This window comes from Heteronotia binoei, unplaced genomic scaffold (assembly GCF_032191835.1).
Source record: "Heteronotia binoei isolate CCM8104 ecotype False Entrance Well unplaced genomic scaffold, APGP_CSIRO_Hbin_v1 ptg001704l, whole genome shotgun sequence".
Classification (NCBI taxonomy): domain Eukaryota; kingdom Metazoa; phylum Chordata; class Lepidosauria; order Squamata; family Gekkonidae; genus Heteronotia; species Heteronotia binoei.
The window spans coordinates 4036-18586 of record NW_026800368.1 but is presented as its reverse complement, the minus strand read 5'-3'; the positions used below and the strand labels follow the sequence as shown (position 1 = coordinate 18586).

At 49.2% G+C, this 14551-nt stretch overlaps 1 non-coding gene across 1 annotated transcript; it reads right to left on the bottom strand.

Moving 5' to 3' along the window:
* Positions 1-1734: 1734 nt before the first annotated feature.
* On the bottom strand, positions 1735-1806 carry TRNAT-AGU (transfer RNA threonine (anticodon AGU)). The gene has a single exon. It is a non-coding gene; the product is annotated as a tRNA-Thr (tRNA).
* Between the last annotated feature and the right edge of the window lie 12745 nt (positions 1807-14551).

Sequence of the window (14551 nt, the reverse complement as noted above, 5' to 3'; positions counted from 1 at the left end):
CCTCCACTTGCAGCTGCTGGAATGGCCTTGGGTCAGCCAGAGCTCTCTTATCTGGGAGAACCGGGTTTGATTCCCCACTCCTCCATTTACAGCTGCTGGAATGGCCTTGGGTCAGTCAGAGCTCTCTTATCTGGGAGAACCGGGTTTGATTCCCCACTCCTCCACTTGCAGCTGCCTGGAATGGCCTTGGGTCAGTCAGAGCTCTCTTATCTGGGAGAACCGGGTTTGATTCCCCACTCCTCCACTTGCAGCTGCCTGGAATGGCCTTGGGTCAGTCAGAGCTCTCTTATCTGGGAGAACCGGGTTTGATTCCCCACTCCTCCACTTGCAGCTGCTGGAATGGCCTTGGGTCAGCCATAGCTCTCTTATCTGGGAGAACTGGGTTTGATTCCCCACTCCTCCACTTGCAGCTGCTGGAATGGCCTTGGGTCAGTCAGAGCTCTCTTATCTGGGAGAACCGGGTTTGATTCCCCACTCCTCCACTTGCAGCTGCTGGAATGGCCTTGGGTCAGCCAGAGCTCTCTTATCTGGGAGAACCGGGTTTGATTCCCCACTCCTCCACTTGCAGCTGCTGGAATGGCCTTGGGTCAGCCGTAGCTCTCGCAGGAGTTGTCCTTGAAAGGGCAGCCGCTGTAAGAGCTCTCTTAGCCCCACCCACCTCGCAGCGTGTCTGTTGTGCGGGGAAGGTAAAGAAGATTGTGACCGCTCTGAGGTTCAGAGTATAGGGCATGATATAAATCCAGTTATTTCTCCTTCTTCCTTTTCTTCTTCCAAAAACTGCAGCAATTGGCCACCTACACTGGCGTCTTCACCCCGAGCGGTTGCAGCGTTTGTGAGCGTTCCGTGCCTCCCTCAAGGTCCACTGCAGACTTCAAACTGTCACAGTTCTAAATTCATCGGTCCCATAAAAATAATGGGCTCGGGGATTGCTCTGTTTCTTGTTCTGTGAGACGACGGCCGGGCTGCCGGTTCTTTTTATGGCTCTTCTTTTGTGTCAATTGGCATCCCAGAGGCAGGTTGGCAGCCTTTGACGGTGTTCTAGTTGTAAAATGGTGGCGTTTTTAAGCACAGCGTTTTAAACCTCTCGACCTTTCCGTGACGCCTGTGCAGTTGTTATGCAGTGGCAGGAGGAGAGGGAGTCAACATATTCTTTCGTGTATTTTGCTGACCATTGAGATGAACGTTCGATGAACATCTGAAGCTGCCTTATACTGAATCAGACCCTGGGTCCATCAAAGTCAGTATTGTCTACTCAGACTGGCAGCGGCTCTCCAGGGTCTCCAGCTGAGGTTTTTCACGCCTACTTGCCTGGACCCTTTTTAGTTGGAGATGCCGGGGATTGAACCTGGGACCTTCTGCTTACCGAGCAGATGCTCTACCACTGAGCCCAGCCCCATTCATGGCTCTCCAGGGTCTCCAGCTGAGGTTCTTCACGCCTACTTGCCTGGAACCTTTTTAGTTGGAGATGCCGGGGATTGAACCTGGGACCTTCTGCTTACCGAGCAGATGCTCTAGCACTGAGCCACAGCCCCATTCATGGCCCTCCAGGGTCTCAAGCTGAGGTTCTTCATGCCTACTTGCCTGGACCCTTTTTAGTTGGAGATGCAGGGGATTGAACCTGGGACCTTCTGCTTCCCAAGCAGATGATCTACCACTGAGCCACAGCCCCATTCATGGCTCTCCAGGGTCTCCAGCTGAGATTTTTCACGCCTATTTGTCTGGACCCTTTTTAGTTGGAGATGCCGGGGATTGAACCTGGGACCTTCTGCTTACTGAGCAGATGCTCTACCACTGAGCCACAGCCCCATTCATGGCTCTCCAGGGTCTCCAGCTGAGGTTTTTCACGCCTACTTGCCTGGACCCTTTTTAATTGGAGATGCCGGGGATTGAACCTGGGACCTTCTGCTTCCCGAGCAGATGCTCTACCACTGAGCCACAGCCCCATTCATGGCTCTCCAGGGTCTCCAGCTGTGGTTCTTCACGCCTACTTGCCTGGACCCTTTTTAGTTGGAGATGCCGGGGATTGAACCTGGAACCTTCTGCTTACCGAGCAGATGCTCTACCACTGAGTCACAGCCCCATTCATGGCTCTCCAGGGTCTCAAGCTGAGGTTTTTCACGCCTACTTGCCTGGACCCTTTTTAGTTAGAGATGCCGGGGATTGAACCTGGGACCTTCTACATGCCAAGCAGATGCTTTACCACTGAGTCACTGTTCCTCCCCAATATAATCAAACCCTTGAGTCCTTGCACCTGCTGGAATGGCCGTGGGTCAGCCATTGCTCTCGTAGACATCGCTTTCTTGGGTCAGCCATCGCTCTCCCTATATGGCCTAGGACCTGCCTACCTGAAGGACCGTCTCTCCCCACGCGTTCCCCAGAGAGTATTGAGATCGGGAACTCAAAATCTCCTAGTTATCTCCGGGCCAAAAGAAGCCCGTTTAAAATCTACCAGGGACCGGGCCTTCTCGGTTATGGCCCCTTCCTGGTGGAACCAGCTGCCGGAAGAGGTGAGGGCCCTGCGGGACCTTGCTCAGTTCCGCAGGGCCTGTAAGACAACCCTCTTCCGGCTGGCCTATAACTAGCTGGTACAAGAAACCAAGTGTGGTTATACTAGAATTCTGCTGTCCCTAATGCTTTAAATGGTTTAAATGTCTTAAAATTTTAAATGTATTAATCATTTTAACTGTTTTATGCTTAAATCGTATTTATATGCAACTTTGTGTTGTGAGCCGCCCTGAGCCACTTGTTGGGAAGGGCGGGATATAAATAATAAAATAAATAAATAAAATAAATAAATAAATAGGAGTTGTCCTTGAAAGGGCAGGTGCTGTGAGAGTCCTCTCAGCCCCACCCACCTCACAGGGTGTCTGTTGTGGGGGGAGAAGATAAAGGAGATTGTAAGCCTCTCTGAGTCTCTGATTCAGGGATAAGGGCGGGGTATAAATCTGCAATTCTTCTTCTTCTCTTTGCCTGGACCCTTTTTAGTTGGAGATGCCGGGGATCGAACCTGGGACCTTCTGCTTACCAAGCAGATGCTCTACCACTGAGCCATCGTCCCTCCCACCTTTGTTTCCTTCCACCTTTGGGTGCAGCTTTCCCACCGAATAAAGTTTGAGTCCAGTGCCGCTTTCAAGACCAACAAAGTTATATTCAAGGCATGAGCTTTTGTGTGCACGCACACTGCTTCAGACAAAATGTGGGCGCACGCGAATGTTCACACCAGGGATGGCCAAACTTGCTTAATGTAAGAGCCACAAAGAATAAACTTCAGATGTTTGAGAGCCATGAGGGAGGAAGGGAGATAGATGGGGCACAGGGCTGTTTTTCTAGCAGGAGCTCCTCTGCATATTAGGCCACACCCCCTTGATGTAGCCAATCCTCCTGGAGTTTACAGTAGGCCCTATACCCAGAGCCCTCTAAGCTCTTGGAGGATTGGCTACATCAGGAGGGGCGTGGCCTAATGCGCAGAGGAGCTCCTGGCAGAGGGAGCAGTAGAGAGAAAGCAACTTTAACTTTAAATGCATTCTCCGAGCCACTGGTTGGCTCAGCTTGGAGAAGTGATTTAAAGAGAGAAATGTCTTCTCCAAGCTGGCCAATAGGGCAGTGGGAGTTTACAGTAGGCCCTGTACTAAGAGCCCCTGAAGCTCTTGGAGGATTGGCTATATCGGGGGTGGGGGGGTGGCCTAATATGCAAAGGAGTTCCTGTTACAAAAAAACCCTTGCTTGAGTACGAAGCTGCCTTAGACTGAATTGGGCTCTCCAAGGTCTCACGTCGAGGTCTTTAAACATGTGCAAAAGTTTTATCTGCAAGAGTTCTTTTCCGCGGTCCAGTTTAGGATCCTGAGAATTCAGGGTTTAATTTAACCCCGCCCCGGGTTTCTGCATCGTATAACTTCAAAGGAACGCTTTATAATTACGTTTGCAGCACTGGGCTGATTTTGCTGAGTACGTCAATCCGTTTAATCCCCTCCAGCTGAATTGGAAAAGTTCCCCAGATTAATTGGGTAGCGATATTTTTCAGCGGTTAATCGTTTTACTTGCAAAAGAAAAAGTCCAACAGCTACAAAGTCAGGCTTCCTCTCTTACACCGGAGGGAATACCTGGAGGGTGCTTTCTGTGCCTCGTGCATAATCTAAAGCAAAGCAGGCCCCTGGAGGGCTGCTATCAGGCCCCTGAGCAACTGGCAGTCATCGACTTTCTTCTCCGTCTCTCTTGCTTCCTTCTGCATCACAGGTTGCTTTGCAAGGTTTGCTCAATCGCACAGGAGCGACAAAGCAAAGCCTCTGTTTTCTCAAAAAGGATATTATAGCATTGGAGAAAGTCCAGAAAAGGGCAACTAGAATGATTAAAGGGCTGGAACACTTTCCCTATGAAGAAAGGTTGAAACGCTTGGGGCTCTTTAGCTTGGAGAAACGTCTACTGCGGGGTGACATGATAGAGGTTTACAAGATAATGCATGGGATGGAGAAAGTAGAGAAAGAAGTACTTTCCTCCCTTTCTCACAATACAAGAACTCGTGGGCATTCGATGAAATTGCTGAGCAGCCAGGTTAAAACGGATAAAAGGAAGTCCTTCTTCACCCAAAGGGTGATTAACATGTGGAATTCACTGCCACAGGAGGTGGTGGCGGCCACAAGCATGGCCACCTTCAAGAGGGGTTTAGATAAAAATATGGAGCAGAGGTCCATCAGTGGCTATTAGCCACAGTGTGTGTGTCTGTATAAAATTTTTTGCCACTGTGTGACACAGAGTGTTGGACTGGATGGGCCATTGGCCTGATCCAACATGGCTTCTCTTATGTTCTTATGTTCCTTTGGCTGAGGCTCCTCCCTTGGGGATGAAGGGGAGGGAAGATAGCTTGCTTTGCCAGGTTCTCTCAGTCGCACAGCAGTGAATCTTCATTCTATCGACTGAGGCCGTTTTCCCACTCACGTTTTACTGGCGCCACGACCATCCTGACGCCGGCGAATCTGCCTGGATTTCGCAACAGAAGCGCCGGCGCTCCCAGAAGCGCCGGCGCTTTCCGTCGCTAAGCCAGCGCAAACGTTTTCCTGCATCTTTGCGATTTCCGTTTGCGCTGGCTTAGCGACGGAAGTAGCCGGCGCTTCTGGGAGCGCCGGAGCTTCTGATGCGAAATCCAGGCAGATTCGCCGGCGTCAGGATGGTCGTGGCGCCAGTAAAACGTGAGTGGGAAAACGGCCTTAGTCTTCTCCTCATAACAAATGAGTATAAGCATGTATATTTTTTCCAACCTGTACAGTATCTGGGACAGCAGAAAACCTTGTGTTCTGCCAGTATTCTCGTGTTCACATTGCAAATTGGCAGACAAGCTGAAGCAAAGTGGCTTTCATATATGGTTGCCAAGTCCAACTCGAGAAATACCTGGGGACTTTGGGGGTGGTGCCAGGAGACTTTGGGGGTGGAGCCAGGAAACGTTGGGGTGGGGCCAGAAGGAAGGTTGTGACAAGCACGATTGAACTCCAAAGGGAGTGCTGGCCATCACATTTCAAGGGAGCACGCTCCTTTTAAATGCCTTCCCTCCATTGGAAATAATGAAGGATAGGAGCACCTTCTTTGGGGGCTCATAGAATTGGACCCCCTGGTCCAATCTTTTTGAAACTTGGAGGGTGTTTTGGGGAGAGGCACCAGCTGCTATGCTGCCAGTTTAGTGCCTCTATCTCAAAAGACAGCCACCCCCAGAGCTCCAGATACCTGCAGGTCAATTCTCCGTTATTGTTCTCCATATGGAACAATGGAGTTTCCAGCAGGCATTTCCCCCCCCCCCCGGCTTTCTGATGACCCTGAAGCGGGGGGAGGGCCTCCAAACCGGGGGATCCCCTGCCCGCACCTGGGGATTGGCAACCCTGCAGTAGGGAGTATCAAAAGTTGACCCACGCTGCTGCTGAGAGACAAGCAGAGAGCCAGAGGAAAGAAAACTCCTTTCGAAATGTCTCTCTCTGTAAGCTGGCCCGGAACGGGTGGAAACTCCCTGTGTTTTAAGACCAGCAAAAGGAGAAGGAGCTGGAAGACATCTTAGTCTTCCCGGTATAACTGGATTAGGGGGAAGGAAGAGGAGAGACGGGATGAGTTATAGCTCTTCCTTGCCACGAATCTTCTTTCCTGCATGATGAATATACGGGTGAGAATTCAAAGCTGACCCTAAAGCAAGAGTAAAAATTAAATTTGTCTTTAGAAGATGCCATCAGAGGGAAATGACATAATGGGATCAGCGTTTTTTTTTTTTAATTGCCGTTGCTGATTTTTTTTTTAAGAAGACGACGACAGATTTATACCCCCCCTTCTTTCTGAATTAGAGACTCAGAGCGGCTTAGTTTAGTTTAGTTTAGTTTAGTTTATTTGTTATTTGTATCCCGCCCTTCCCACCAGGTGGCTCAGGGCGGCTTACAGCATATAAAATCTAATATAAGAATATAAAAGTTTAAACATAAAAATTTAATCTCCTTACAATCTCCTATACCTTCTCCTCCCTCAACAGACACCCTGTGAGGTGGGTGCGGCTGAGAGACCTCTGACAGAAGCTGCCCTTTCAAAGACAGAGTCTCAGAGCGGCCTACAATCTCATTTTCCTTCCTCTTCCGCAACAGACACCCTGTGAGGTGGGTGGGGCTGAGAGCTCTGACAGAAGCTGCTCTTTCAAGGACAGCTCTGTGAGAGCTATGGCTGACCCAAGGCCATTCCAGCAGGTGCAAGTGGAGGAGTGGGGAATCAAACCTGGCTCTCCCAGATAAGAGTCCATGCACTTAACCAAAGAAGAAGATCATGCTATTGGATTTATATCCTGCCCTATACTCTGAATCTCAGAGCGGCTCACAATCTCCTTTAGAAGAAGAAGAAGAAGAAGATATTGGATTTATATCCCGCCCTCCACTCCGAAGAGTCTCAGAGCGGCTCACAATCTCCTTTACCTTCCTCCCCCACAACAGTCACCCTGTGAGGTGGGTGGGGCTGGAGAGGGCTCTCACAGCAGCTGCCCTTTCAAGGACAACCTCTGCCAGAGATATGGCTGACCCAAGGCCATGCCAGCAGGTGCAAGTGGAGGAGTGGGGAATCAAACCCGGTTCTCCCAGATAAGAGTCCGCACACTTAACCACTACACCAAACCGGCTCTCCTACACCAAACCGGCCATTCCAGCAGGTGCAAGTGGAAGAGTGGGGAATCAAACCCGGTTCTCCCAGATGAGAGTCTGCACACTTAACCACTCCACCAGGGAACTGGAGATAATCAGATGATAAAGGAAGAGAGGTGATATTATTGCAAAGGAGTACGTTGACTCTTGGGTTGCAATGAGCTCTTCCATCAAAAGTGCAAAGAAAGCGATTGTTGCTGTATTTAGAGAGAGAGCTGCAATTAATCCCACCTGCCCACCCCCAGATTCCTTTCTATTCTTTCTTGCTGTTTTCTAAGTTCAGCTCAAACCCCATGTGCAGCTGGTGCTGACTTTGCACCTGCAGAGTCCTAGGCGGGGTGGCGTGGGGGGGGGAGACCGTGGTTTGGGAGCCACATGTGGTTTGTTCACACATATTGTGTGGCTCTCAAAGCCCCCATTGCCCCGTTGGCCAGCTTGGAGAAAGCATTTCTCTCTTTAAATCACTTCTCCAAGCCAAGCCAGCCATTTAAAGTTGCTTTCTTTCCACCTTTCCCTCCCCTATTTATTTTCCTTCCTTCTTTCCCTTCCTCCCTTCCTAACATAAGAACAGAAAAGAAGCCATGTTGGATCAGGCTGATGGCCCATCCAGTCCAACACTCTGTGTCACACAGTGGCCAAAAAAACCCAGGTGCCATCAGGAGGTCCACCAGTGGGGCCAGGACATTAGTAGCCCTCCCATTGTTGCCCCCCCAAGCACCAAGAATACAGAGCATCTCTTGCCCCAGACAGAGAGTTCCAATGATAAGCTGTGGCTAAGAGCCACTGATGAACCTTTGCTCCGTAAGTTTATCCAATCCCCTCTTGAAGCTGTCTAATAAGAACATACTAAGAAGAACATTCCTTCCTTCCTTCCTTCCTTCCTTCCTTCCTTCCTTCCTTCCTTCCTTCCTTCCTTCCTTCCTTCCTTCCTTCCTTCCTTCCTTCCTTCCTTCCTTCCTTCCTTCCTTCCTTCCTTCCTTCCTTCCTTCCTTCCTTCCTTCCTTCCTTTGTCTTTCAAACATCTGACGTTTATTCTATGTGGCTCTTATGTTAAGCACCTGAACTAACTTCTGTATTCTGTTATCTACTAGAAAATCTCTTTCCCGAATAAAAAGGTAAAAGTCGTCCCCTGGGCAAGCACCAGTCTTTTTCGACTCTGGGGTGATGTCGCATCACGTTTTCACGGCAGACTTTTTTATGGGGTGGTTTGAGGTCGGTCAAATGTGTCCCCAGCTTGCTGGGGGGGGGGGGAGTGTAGATCAGGGGTGGCCAACCGTAGCTCTCCAGATGTTTTTTTGCCTACATCTCCCGTCAGCCCAGCCAGCATGGCCAATGGCTGGGGCTGATGGGAGTTGTAGGCAAAAAACTTCTGGAGAGCTACCGTTGGCCATCCCTGGTGTAGATGACTGGGGAAGGCAAAGGCAAACCACCCCACAAAAAGTCTGCCGTGAAAACATTGTGAAAGCAACGTCACCCCACAGTCGGAAACGACTGGTGCTTGCACAGGGGACCTTTCCTTTTCCTTGTCATTGCCTTCCCCGGTCATCTACACTTCTCCCCCCAGCAAGCTGGGTACTCATTTTACCGGATAGGTACAGGCAATTCAGGACTCATCTCTGTATATAGAAAGCAAAATGCAAGCACAATGTTCTTTGTTCCAGCTGTTACCCATTACAAGAATTAAATAATGCTTTACTGATTTTACAAAACAGGGGCGATTGGTATGGATATCAATCTTTATAGCAGTGTCCCCACCCCAGGGACTGTGTGCTAGGAACATAATCACAAAGAAACCCGATCAAGGGAGATAACGCAAAGTTCTTTTGAAAAGCGCACACACAAACGCAGAAGAACAAACACTAAAATTGTTCTTAGCACACAGTCCAGGAGGTAGTAATCCAACACAACACTTGGCAGTTGTTTGAACAGTCTTGCTGCTATTGGTGTAAACCTGACTCATCCTTTCAGCTTTCGGGAGGGTGGGGGGGGGTGAGCGGGTGAGAGACACCCATCTCTTGTTAATGATCTCATGTCTTTGGTAGTTTCGGGAGGGTAGCCGAGTTGGTCTGTAATAGAAGAGCTAGTTTTGGTCCAGTAGCTCCTTAGAAAGTAATGAGATTTTTAGGGTATGAGCTATCAAGAGGCAGGTTTGAATCCAGCAGTGTCTTAAAAACTAACAAGATTTTTGGGGTACGGCCTTTCCAGAACGAAAGCTTCCTCCCCTCCTTTGTCAGATATAACTACCTTGTGAATTTAGGATTCTGTGAATTTCAGGGGAGGTATTTGTGAGTTTTAAGAGTTTTCAGAACCCCGTGGCGCAGAGGGGCAAAGCTGCAGTACTGCAGTCCTAAGCTCTGCTCACGACCTGAGTTCGATCCCGGCGGAAGCTGGGTTCAGGTAGCCGGCTCCAGGTTGACTCAGCCTTCCCTCCTTCCGAGGTCGGTCAAATGAGTCCCCAGCTTGCTGGAGGGGGGAAAGTGTTGGTGACTAGGGAAACGACGGCAAAACCACCGCGTCGAAAGTCTGCCGTGAAAACGTCGTGAAAGCGACGTCACCCCAGAGTCGGAAACGACCGGTGCTTGCACAGGGGACTTCCTTTAGCTTTTTATTTGTGAGTTTCCTGCATGGTGCAGGGGGGTTGGACTAGATGACCCTGGGAAACAACTCTTTGATTCTATGATTAAGTTAATAGCATTTAGAGATTTCTAACAAAGACTGAGAATATAGAAACCGCTTGTAAGAGGATCTCGCTTGCTGCGGAAAAGTGGCGCGCCGACTTTCAGCTCCGGTGCAGCTTGTGGAAAACCAGAGAGAAGCGCCGGGAGCAAAAGAGCTCTCTGCCTGGAAGAAGCCTTGTGCAAATCAGTCTCTGTTTTTTACTCCTGGATGTAAATGTATCTAGGAGAAAGTCTGCCGCTTCCAGTTTTTCTAATGCGCCAACAAACGCCAGATGTGAGGCTTCCGGGAGGAAACCGACTGCGGAGGACAGAGCGCTGTTTTGTGGGCTTGGATCATGGGTCTCGCGCTCACTTTCGAGGCTGGGTTAAAAATGAAACCTTCCCTACTTTGGGATCCAAGGTCAGAGCCTGAATGGCAGCCTCACATTCTGGGAGGAGACCAGCAAAAAACAAAGAAATCGAGGCCAGGGAACTGGTTGCCGGGGTAACCCAGCTCCCCGGTATGTTTCCCCATGAAGACTGAAGGAAATGGGAAAGAACAGGCCCAAGTTTGAGTCCAGTGGCACCTTTAAAGGTAAAAGTAGTCCCCTGTGCCAGCAGCAGTCCTTTCTGACTCTGGGGTGACGTTGCTCTCCCAACCGTTTTCATAGCAGGAGTCAAATTGCACTTTAAGAACATAAGAGAAGCCATGTTGGGTCAGGCCAATGGCCCATCCAGTCCAACACTCTGTGTCACAGAAGAACATAAGAGAAGCCATGTTGGATCAGGCCAGTGGCCCATCCAGTCCAACACTCTGTGTCACATAAGAACATAAGAGAAGCCCTGTTGGATCAGGTCAGTGGCCCCTCCAGTCCAACACTCTGTGTCACATAAGAACATAAGAGAAGCCCTGTTGGATCAGGCCAGTGGCCCCTCCAGTCCAACACTCTGTGTCACATAAGAACATAAGAGAAGCCATGTTGGATCAGGCCAGTGGCCCCTCCAGTCCAACACTCTGTGTCACATAAGAACATAAGAGAAGCCATGTTGGATCAGGCCAGTGGCCCCTCCAGTCCAACACTCTGTGTCACATAAGAACATAAGAGAAGCCATGTTGGATCAGGCCAATGGCCCCTCCAGTCCAACACTCTGTGTCACATAAGAACATAAGAGAAGCCCTGTTGGATCAGGCCAGTGGCCCCTCCAGTCCAACACTCTGTGTCACATAAGAACATAAGAGAAGCCATGTTGGATCAGGCCAGTGGACCATCCAGTCCAACACTCTGTGTCACATAAGAACATAAGAGAAGCCATGTTGGATCAGGCCAGTGGACCATCCAGTCCAACACTCTGTGTCACATAAGAACATAAGAGAAGCCATGTTGGATCAGGCCAGTGGCCCATCCAGTCCAACACTCTGTGTCACATAAGAACATAAGAGAAGCCATGTTGGATCAGGCCAATGGCCCCTCCAGTCCAACACTCTGTGTCACATAAGAACATAAGAGAAGCCATGTTAGATGAGGCCAATGGCCCCTCCAGTCCAACACTCTGTGTCACATAAGAACATAAGAGAAGCCCTGTTGAATCAGGCCAATGGCCCATCCAGTCCAACACTCTGTGTCACATAAGAACATAAGAGAAGCCATGTTGGATCAGGCCAGTGGCCCATCCAGTCCAACACTCTGTGTCCACATAAGAACATAAGAGAAGCCATGTTGGATCAGGCAATGGCCCCTCCAGTCCAACACTCTGTGTCACATAAGAACATAAGAGAAGCCATGTTGGATCAGGCCAGTGGACCATCCAGTCCAACACTCTGTGTCACATAAGAACATAAGAGAAACATGTTAGATGAGGCCAATGGCCCCTCCAGTCAACACTCTGTGTCACATAAGAACATAAGAGAAGCCGTGTTGGATCAGGCCAATGGCCCATCCAGTCCAACACTCTGTGTCACATAAGAACATAAGAGAAGCCGTGTTGGATCAGGCCAATGGCCCATCAGTCCAACACTCTGTGTCACATAAGAACATAAGAGAAGCCAATGTTGGATCAGGCCAATGGCTCATCCAGTCCGTGTCACATAAGAACATCAATATCACCCCTGTTTTGTAAAATCAGTAAAGCATTATTTAATTCTTGTAATGGATAACAGCTGGAACAAAGAACATGTGCTTGCATTTTGCTTTCTATATATGGAGATGAGTCTTGAATTGCCTGTACCTATCCGTAAAATGAGTACCCAGCTTGCTGGGGGGAAGTGTAGATGACTGGGGAAGGCAATGGCAAGGAAAAGGAAAGGTCCCCTGTGCACGCACCAGTCGTTTCCGACTGTGGGGTGACGTTGCTTTCACAACGTTTTCAACGGAAGACTTTTGACGGGGTGGTTTGCCATTGCCTTCCCCCGTCTTTTACCACTTCCCCCCCAGCAAGCTGGGACTCATTTGACCGACCTCGGAAGGATGGAAGGCTGAGTCAACCTTGAGCAGCTACCTGAACCAGCTTTCGCCAGGATCGAACTCAGGTCATGAGCAGAGGGCTCCGACTGCAGTACTGCAGCTTTAACACTGCGCCACGATAGATGTCAATACATTCAAAGGAAGTATTCAAAACTAGATTCCAGGATAATTCATACAAATTGCGACAAATAAATGTAGAGAACATACAGCCCCACCCAAAGTCATTCAAAGGCATGTCAATGTCCACCAACTTGTAGCAGCTGGATGCAGGTTGAAATTCGGATAGTGTAGTCCTAGTCAAAGAACAATGCTTCCAGAGGTTTCCATTCCAGTAGAATAATTTCATGTAGAGAACAATGCGCCAAAAAAACACTTCTTCTGTACAGCAAGGCACGGAAAAGATACGTGACACGGTGGTACTTCAGTCCCACGTTTTGCTTTCACTTCCACGTGCTTTTCATACGAATACTATTTTCTTCCACTGCTGCTTCTCTAGAGTTGACAAATCCCCCGTACTATAAGCATTGCAAACAAAACTATGGCAAATACTTTATTTTGAGTAAAATTTCTTATCGAATCAAAATTTGTAACATTATGGTTCCCGAGGTTTTAAGTTCTCTCTCTCTCGGCTTGACTTCGCAAACGAAGATTTAAGAGGGTGCAGTAGTCCACGTCTGCTGCAGGCTCGCTGGTGGCTGACAAGACAATGCGGGACAGGCAGGTCCGGCCACAGTGGCTGCAGGGAAAAGTCTGATTTGGGGTTGGTGCTGTAGCAGTGCGATTCTTCCTCAATCTCCTTTTGTCCTCAAGACCAGCTATGCGTGCATTCTCAAAGGAAGAGACAGCCTAGTGGATGGTGTGCCTCCATGCTTTGTGATCTGAGGCTAGGTCAGACCACTGGTGCACGTTTTTAAGTATATGACTGTAAATAATATAATACCAGAAAACCCATTGTATAAAAATAGGATTTACTTTTAGATAACTATATGTAACTTTTATGCTTTATAACTGAATATTATATAGCAACTTAATATATTACCTATACCTGAAATAGAACAATAACAATGTAATGTGTCATAGTTTTTTTATTTAGTTATGACTTGTAATTGTAACGGTTAAAGGTAGTCCCCTGTGCAAGCACCAGTCGTTTTTGCTCGGGGCTGACGTTGCTTCACAACGTTTTCACGGCAGACTTCTTACGGGTGGTTTGCCATTGCCTTCCCCAGTCATCTAAGCTTTCCCCCCAGCAAGCTGGGACTCATTCGGACCGACCTCGAAAGGACGGAAAGCTGAGTCAACCTGGAGCCGGCTACCTGAAAGCAGCTTCCGTTGGGATCGAACTCAGGTCGTGAGCAGAGGGCTCCGACTGCAGTACTGCAGCTTTACCACTCCGCGCCACCGGCTCTTCACTGTAACTGTTACTGAACTTTAAATTCAGTACCGGGGCGGGCAGCAGTGTGTTTGTCTGATGGCTTTTCTAGCCGGTTCTTAGGCGTCTCTGGTCACCTTAAGCTGCCCGTCTGTTAGCGGCCATTGGGTCTGCGGAAGTGTGCGCATCCACAAAAGCTTATGCCCAGAATAACGCTTTGTGGGTCTTAATTCAGGCACCACTGGACTCAGATTTGTTCAGCTGCTTCAGGCCAACACGGCTGCCACCGGGAAAGAACAGAATTGCTGTTATCATGTCAGGAATTTAATTCTGCCCATTCTTCCCCCCCCCCCCCTCCAGCTATTACCACACTGGCAATTTCTAAAGGCTGTCCTTTAATTAACATTTTTTGGTCCCGGATGACGAATTTGGAATAAGTAGCTGCCTGCCCTGTTTCGACTGTGTGCTCAAGACCTCCAGAGGCAAACCAGTGGCTCCTTCCCCCCCCCCCAATACTTTTTGGCCACCCGTCAAGCCTGTAGAAGCAGGTATTGGAGTGTCTAAGGCAGGGGTGTCAAAATGCAGCCTGGGGCCGTATCAGGCCCCTGGAGGGCTCCTGTCAGGCCCCCGAGCAACTGGCTGTCATCTGCTTCCTTCTCCCTCTCTCTTGCTTCCTTCTGCATCTCAGCTTGCTTTGCAAGGCTCTCTCAATCGCACAGGAGCTACAGAGCAAAATCTTGATTTTCTCCATTGGTTGAGGCTCCTCCCTTGGAAGGAAGGGAGAGGGAGAGCTTGCTTTGCCAGGCTCTCTTAATCGCACAGCAGAGCTACTGAGCCAAGCCTCTCTTCCTTCTATTGGCTGAGGCTCCTTCCCCTTCTGGTCCCCTGGGGAGGGAAGGAAAGAGTCAGAACTTT